Source organism: Triticum urartu, chromosome 4A, assembly GCF_056163025.1.
Source record: "Triticum urartu cultivar PI428250 chromosome 4A, HENAU_Tu73, whole genome shotgun sequence".
Lineage (NCBI taxonomy): Eukaryota > Viridiplantae > Streptophyta > Magnoliopsida > Poales > Poaceae > Triticum > Triticum urartu.
The window spans coordinates 65917804-65925241 of record NC_141876.1 but is presented as its reverse complement, the minus strand read 5'-3'; the positions used below and the strand labels follow the sequence as shown (position 1 = coordinate 65925241).

The window sequence follows — 7438 nt, the reverse complement described above, 5'->3', positions numbered from 1 at the left end:
CGAGATGCTATTCTTTTAACTTTTAGGAGTTATATAGACTTCTTTAGTACTATTTTGATATGCAACATGTATAGTATTTTTAAGAATTGACTAGAAAAAAGGCCCATGCGTTGCAACGGGAGAAAAAAATCCACTCATATCTCTAGTTGGGTCAGTTGGACAAACTGTGCGTGGCCGGTTGGCAGGTTATGAGATCGAACCCTCCCATCGACAATTTTATTTCTCCGGACTTGAGCCACAATGCGCCGCCAGATAGGCTTCCTCCCTTGGGCCAAAACGGGTGGCAAGTAACAAAACTAAATAGCGTACGTGAAATTAATTGAAGCAGGACCAAACGAAGCGGCACGAAACCAACAATATCACCTCCCTTTAATAGTAGATATAGATTTGGATTTATGATTTTTTATGTTGTCGGTTGGTTCTACTGCCAATTTGATATTTCACATAATTGTGGAGTCCGCGTGTGGAGATGATTCTATCCCAAGAGGACTGGCTACTATTATTTTGAGGAAGTATCAATTTGTTGTCTATCTTTCAACCAAGGGCTTTGATCCAGAATCAAAAGGACCATTCTTCTAGATTCATAATATAGATGGAACCACTTGGTCTATATAGTGCAAGCTACACGGATGCAGACTAAGAGCACTCGGCGGCGCACTCCTCCGAAATCTCGGCTGCTCCAATGATCTATTGGGATCCGTACCACTTTCGTGGAAATGATATTTGGGTGTGAATACGCGGCCGGTGGCGTATGAGGCAACAGTTCGTACCTGTTCTGAGTCATTTATTAAAGTTTCACGTGAACAGTATGAAACAGAACTTTTGCCTGGGATCAATTAATTCAATCCACCTTCACCTACCTTTATGAGTCTTTTCCGAGGACGCAAAGGCTCCATTGCCACATCTGAAAAGGAGGCAGTGCCTTGTACTGTTCTTCTTCCAATCAATCTAGAAAGAGACACAGGGGATACTGAGTGCGCTACTCATCCAAGGGTTTCCCCCTGGTTAGCAATAACCTGAAGCTGCCTAGTTAATCTTGCTAACGGAGATGATTCCTTCACCGATCCGCATATCGAGCTGGTCCACGGCATCGGCGGAAGGTAACTTGTTTCTCAAACATACCTACTGAATATTACTTCTCCAATTGTTCATTATCATTTTGCTATCTCAAATTTTAACCCAAAAAGGCTTTCGCCCCGCTTTATAAATAAAGCAACCACCAAGCACAAAATATCAAGGTCACAAGAAAACATCACACACACTCACCCAAAGCCACCGCATGCATGGTCCAACAAACACACACCGACAGACAGACCCAAGTTTAGCTGTGGGCACAGACAACAAGCCCAACACAAGTACACGATGAAACAACACAAAAACGGCAGGGCAGTGGCGATGGCGAGAAGACAACGATCTAATCTGGCTCCGGTGGTGGTGGGGGAAGCGATGGAGCCATCCGGAGAGCCATCGCGCGAAGCTGGGTGATGACGGAGGTGATGGCGTCTCTCTCCCTGGGGCAGTGTGACGCCCTCGATTCAATCGTACACTAATCATACACGCAAATGTGTACGATCAAGATCAAGGACTCACGGGAAGATATCACAACACAACTCTAGACACAAATTAAAATAATACAAGCTTTATATTACAAGCCAGGGGCCTCGAGGGCTCGAATACATAAGCTCGAATACACAAGAGTCAGCGGAAGCAACAATATCTGAGTACAAACATAAGTTAAACAAGTTTGCCTTAAGAAGGCTAGCACAAAAGCAACAACGATCGAAAAGGCAAGGCCTCCTGCCTGGGAGCCTCCTAACTACTCCAAGTCGTCAGCGGTCTTCACGTAGTAGTAGGCATCCTCTGGTTAGTAGTAGTCATCAGTGGCGTCGTCTGGCTCCTGGGATCCGTCATCTGGTCGCAACAATCGGGTATGGGGGGAAAGAAGTAGCAAAGCAACCGTGAGTACTCATCCAAAGTACTCGCAAGACTTACATCAAATCTAAACTAAGTATGCATCTATATCGAAGGAATGGGTTGTATCTGTGGACTAAACTGCAGAATGCCAGAAGGGGAGAGGAAAGCCTAGCCTATCGAAGACTAGCATCTTCTGGAAACCACCATCTTGCAGTAACAGGAGGGAGTAGAGTAACATAAAGTAAAGTAGCAGTAGTGTTATCAACCTCGGCCAGAGATCCTTTCTCGAGTCCCTGCGAGAAAGCAATCCCAGAGCCATACTATCCAGTTATCATCTCATAACCAAGTCTCATCTCCATGTCTCATCTCAAGTATCCAGTTCTAGTTGTATCGATCGGGATACAACTCCAAGTGTCCGTTATCGTAGGACAGGCTACCGATAGATGTTTTCTTCCCTGCAGGGGTGCACCAACTTACCCACCACGCTCGATTAACTCCAGCCGGACACACTTTCCTGGGTCATGCCTGGCCTCTGCCAAACAATATGCCGCAACCCGACCTAGGCTTAATAGAGAGGCCAGCACGCCAGACTAAACCTATACCCCCAGGGGTCATGGGCCATCTCCCCGGGAACTCCTGCATGTTGCGTGGGCGGCCGGTGAGCAGACCTAGCTACCTCCTTCAACAAGGCAGAAGCTTACGTAGTCCAACCCGGCGCGCGCCGCTTAGTCGCTGACGTCTATTAAGCTTCGGCTGATGTATACGACGCAGAACGCCCATACTATGCCCACGTGATGGTTAGTGCTATCAGTCCAGAGGCCCCTTGGATCAAATATCCAAACCTAGTGGATTAGGAGCACGCGGTAACGAGCAGAGACTTACGATCGATGTGACCCCGTCGCCCCGTCGCGAGTACCTGCGGCAAGGGCTAAGACTGCCCGGCCACGCCTCGTAAGTATCTCGCGGGCACCTTCCAGGTCAACCCGACTTCACATCACTCGCAATTAAGCTCGTGCAGGTACCACTCAGGGTCAACCCGTCTTTAGTAACATGGTTCAGTGCAAAGTCATAGTAACCATAGTAACTGTGTGTCTAACACCAAAGGGGAAACCCAAGGAATCACCCCCGGAGAATTCCACTCAATGTTATCATCAAGGTGAACGTAAGAGGATCCACCCTCGAGGTTCACACTTGAGGGGTTGCACGACAAAGCCGTAACGGAAGTGGTTAAGGAGGAAATCACCCTCGATGACCTTGACCAGTTAGCTACACTATAGAGATCTCATCAGGAGTGATGTAAGAGGTTCCACCCTCTGCACTCGATGGTAACTCTGCAAAGCCGTACAACTAGGGGGTGATGTGCGGTGTCGGAGCCTGATCTTCGATCCCGTTGATCGGGTCTTCAATGATGAAGCAGGGGCAACAAGGACAAGGTGGGGGTCACTGGTGGATCTCTAACCAACCTATACTAAGCAGTTTAGGATAAGCAGGTAAGGTATGAAAGCAGGTAACAAAAGCAGGCTATGCATCAGAGTAGGATCATACATAAAGCAGTAGCAGTTCTAATGCAAGCATGAGAGGGAAAGAAATGGGCGATATCGGAATGCTCAAGGGGGGTTTGCTTGCCTGGTTGCTCAGACAAGAAGGAGGGGTCGTCGGTGCCGTAGTCGATCACAGGGGCATCAGCATCGTCACGGGGTCTACCGAAGAGAGGGGGAGAAACAGTAAATACTTAGCAAGCAAGTGCATAACACGACAACAGGCAGAGATAGAAGTGTTCTAGCGTGGTGCTACACGATACCGAAGAAGGGGAGAACATCCGGAAATGTTTCCCCGAAGTTTGGCATTTTCGGACAGTCGAACAGGAGGGGTGACGGTTGCAGGTTCGCTATACTAGGGATGTGTGGCGGACAAACGGACTGCGTATTCGGATTCGTCTCGTCGTTCTGAGCAACTTTCATGTACACAGTTTTTTCATCCGAACTACGGATTATTTTACATGAATTTCCAAAGTTTTATTGCATTTACTGAATTTATTAACAAATTGGAAATAATAGCAAAAAGCTAGATGCACCCATTGGGTACACAGCTAGAGAGACTGACAGGTGGGCCTGTTTAACTGTTGACTCAGTAGTCAACAGTCAACAGAACATGATGGATCCCGCATGTCATAGGCCCGGTCTTTAGTTAGAGTTAACTTAAACATATTAGTTAGACCCGGGGCCACTATCATTTTCTATTTGATCTAATCTAACAGTTTAATTAATTAAATAGTAGGTCAATTAGTGTTAAGTTAATTAAGAAAACATAATTAAGTTAATTAATTCATTTTTAATTAATTACTATTTGTTATTTATTTTTAATTCTATATTTTTTTGTTCTTATCCAAAGAAAGGGGCGTGGGGCCCGATCGTCATCGGCCCATCTGGCCATCGGTGTGGCCATGCACGCACGCGCGCACACGGTGGGGTGTCGAGGCCGTGGCCGTGCCTGGGGCACGCACGGGCGCGCTCCGGCGCCGGCGGCCCAGTCACAACCCGCAGCGGCGGCGGCTGGACAACGACACCGGGCGATGGGAGGCAGGGGCGTAGGCGACGCGGGGCCGCAGAGGAGGAAGCGAGGCGGAGCTGGTGTGGCGTGCGGCGGAGCGAGGAGGCGCGGTAGCGGGGCGGTCGGGAGAAGGAGGGCGCAGGCAAGGAGCAGCTGCGCGGCGGGGAGCGGGCCTAGCGCGGTCCCGGCACAGCGGCACGATGGCATGGGTGAGGAGGGGCGTGAAGTGCGGGGCTAGTGCTAGGAGGGGCGCGAGGGGGCGTGGTTGAAGGCGGCGCCCAGGGCGAGCGCGAGCACGGCGGGCGCAGGCACACGCGCGCGCAGGCGATGGCACTTGCGCTGGGCGAGGCCATAGCGGCCCGGGGCGTCTGCCGAACGTGAGTGGGAAGGAATGGGGGTGTTGCTCACCCCCGCTGTAGATGTTCGCCGGCGTCCAGCGGGGTGGAGGTCGGGGAAGCGAGCATCGGCGACGAGGGTGACGGAGTCGAGGAAGCGACGGTGTAGACGTGGTGGCGTCGGGGAGGCTCCGACGGGGGGGGGGGGGGGGGGGGGGGGGGGCTCCGGGCGTAGTGGCATCGGGGCCGAACCCCAGTTCCAGATCGGGCGGAGGGGACGGTCCTCGGGCGCGGGGCGCACGACATGCGGCGACGTCGGGGCGGCGCTGCGCCCAGGTCGGGCCGTGGTGAACAGGGGGGTCGAGGGGGAGAAGAGACGATGGAGAGGGAAATCATGGGGAGTGGGGAGTGGGGGTCGAGCGTGGGGCTCTCACCTGGCGGCGTGGTAGGGAGAGGGTGGGGGTTCGGGGCAGTCTAGGGTTAGGCCGCGGGCTGGGGGAGTTATATGGGGCGGCTGGGCTGGTTAGATCGGGGTGGGCCGGTTGGCCCAGCGCGAGGGGAGGGGTTGTTTTTTTGTCCTTTCCCTTTTCTTATTTTCCTCTTCTGTTTTGCAATTAGTTGGAGCACAAAAATGGAAGTTCCCAAGATTGAAACTTGGCACATAATTCATGCACCAAATTGTGGTGTTGCACTAAAGTTTTAGAGCCAACGTAATTGTTCAAGCATTTTTTTGGAAATTGAAAAGGCGAATTAATATGATGTTGGACCACTAAATAATTTCCAGGGGCACTTTCGGAAGCCAAAAGAGGTTGGTTCCAACATGATAAATACCCGGGGATTATATGCCACACTTTGAACATTTTAGTTTTCAGGTTTGGCAAAATTTGAATTTTTGACTTTAAATTTGAGTTTGAATATGAACAGTGATTTGGATCAAGTGAGGATTAGCAATAGTAACATGATGACAATGCACCATTAACAGGGGGTTACTGTAGCATGACACTAGGGGTGTTACAAATCTCCTCCACTACAAGAAATCTCGTCCCGAGATTTAAGTGGGGAAGTAAAGAGTAACTTCGGGAGAACTGACCCATATAGGGTTAATTGTCTGGTGAACAATTTAGGGAATGAGGCAGAAGTATCTCTCGAGTTGAAACTTAATTAACATCGAGAGCAAGTATGAAGGTACCATAGGAAGTTTCAAGCGAATAGATAAACAATTGATACCTGAACAAAGGGTGAGGAAGGGGTTCAGAGCATCGGGGACAGATCATCTCTTGAAAGGTGGCTCATGACAAGTTACGAAGCCAAATGCAAGAATATTTCGGAATCAAAGATATACATGAGAGTCATGTTTCGATCGTGTGGACCTGTGGGTTATGGGCCCACCATGTGGGTTAAAATAGGAGGAGCGATGACATCTTGCACGGTCATGATAGCAAGGCATGTCAATGGGTAACCTGTCAGTTATGTCGGTCAACAACGTCGGTACCAAGGGCGAGGGACGAAGAGAACCATTTTCCTGCTCGTTGAACGAGGGGGACCATTAGGCAAAGTTCTCGTCCATCGGTGGCTACCGGAATGTCATCAACAATAGTAACATGGTCTTACCGACAGAGTGATACAACGAGGTGTTTACATAAGCAGGGAAATATTACTGCTTATATAATATAGATCATAATAAGGTTTAAATAAACCAATGGAAAGGAAAATGTAATTGTCAGATTACACAGAACAATGGAAAGGAAAATGTGTTTGAACACATATTTCAGGGGTATATCCTCCCCAAGGATAAGCAGACCATGATATCCATGACAGGATAGAAGTATAAAACCATTTAGGTAAGGGGAAAGGAATTTCATGACATTACCCATACAACGATGTTTGGATAATTGATAAAGAAAATTTTAGTATCGTGCTTCAAATGTTCTTATTGGAGATCGGATTACCATAGACATGCTTCGAGATAGCATTGACACGGTTTCAAGCAAAGGTCAGACTTTGGATACACAAAGGATCCATCGGAAACAACTTAGAAAATAAGGCATACAATTTCAGGAGGGAAAAGATGAGGGTGTGGCCGACGGGCTCTGCCACAATCCATCGATAGGCCAAATAGGATGTATTTACAAAATTATATGAACAAGTTTGTGTTGGGAAAGGAAAGAATGTTGTTGATGCTGACACATATCATCGAGAGGAAAAGATGGTATTTCTAGCCATGAATTTAATTGACATCTCTGAAGAAGCCAAAGTATGACGGTGATCAAGACAAGGTTTGTCGAGAGACTCTATGAAGATGCCCTCGAGCAGAAAAGGGAGGATGAAGTGAAAGGCTATGAGAACCACAGATTTGACACAAGCTCAAAGTCGAGCTTGTTGTTCGAGGTGAAATGATAAGATGAGGAAGATCGACGTAAGCTTAGCTCATCGTCGGAAGTTGCTCCGGGCATAAGGACCAGGTAGCACAGTTAAAAGTTGACATGATAAAAATATAGCCGATCAGGCTAGGAATGATGTCATGGGGTATAAAGCTTCCCAGTATCAAGTACTAGGTGTAAGGCCAGAAGGTAAATCAGAGTAGAGGTTGGACGGGGGAATGATTTGCAGAGGATAAGTAATTGTAACTTACCCAATAA

At 48.5% G+C, this 7438-nt stretch overlaps 1 long non-coding RNA gene across 1 annotated transcript; it reads right to left on the bottom strand.

Annotated features, from left to right (window-relative positions):
* Nucleotides 1–1623: 1623 nt before the first annotated feature.
* On the bottom strand, nt 1624–5227 carry LOC147974803 (uncharacterized). Its single transcript, XR_015601991.1, has 2 exons — nt 4873–5227; nt 1624–1911 (listed from the first exon to the last, which is right to left on the bottom strand). It is a non-coding gene; the product is annotated as an uncharacterized LOC147974803 (long non-coding RNA).
* Nucleotides 5228–7438: the final 2211 nt, after the last annotated feature.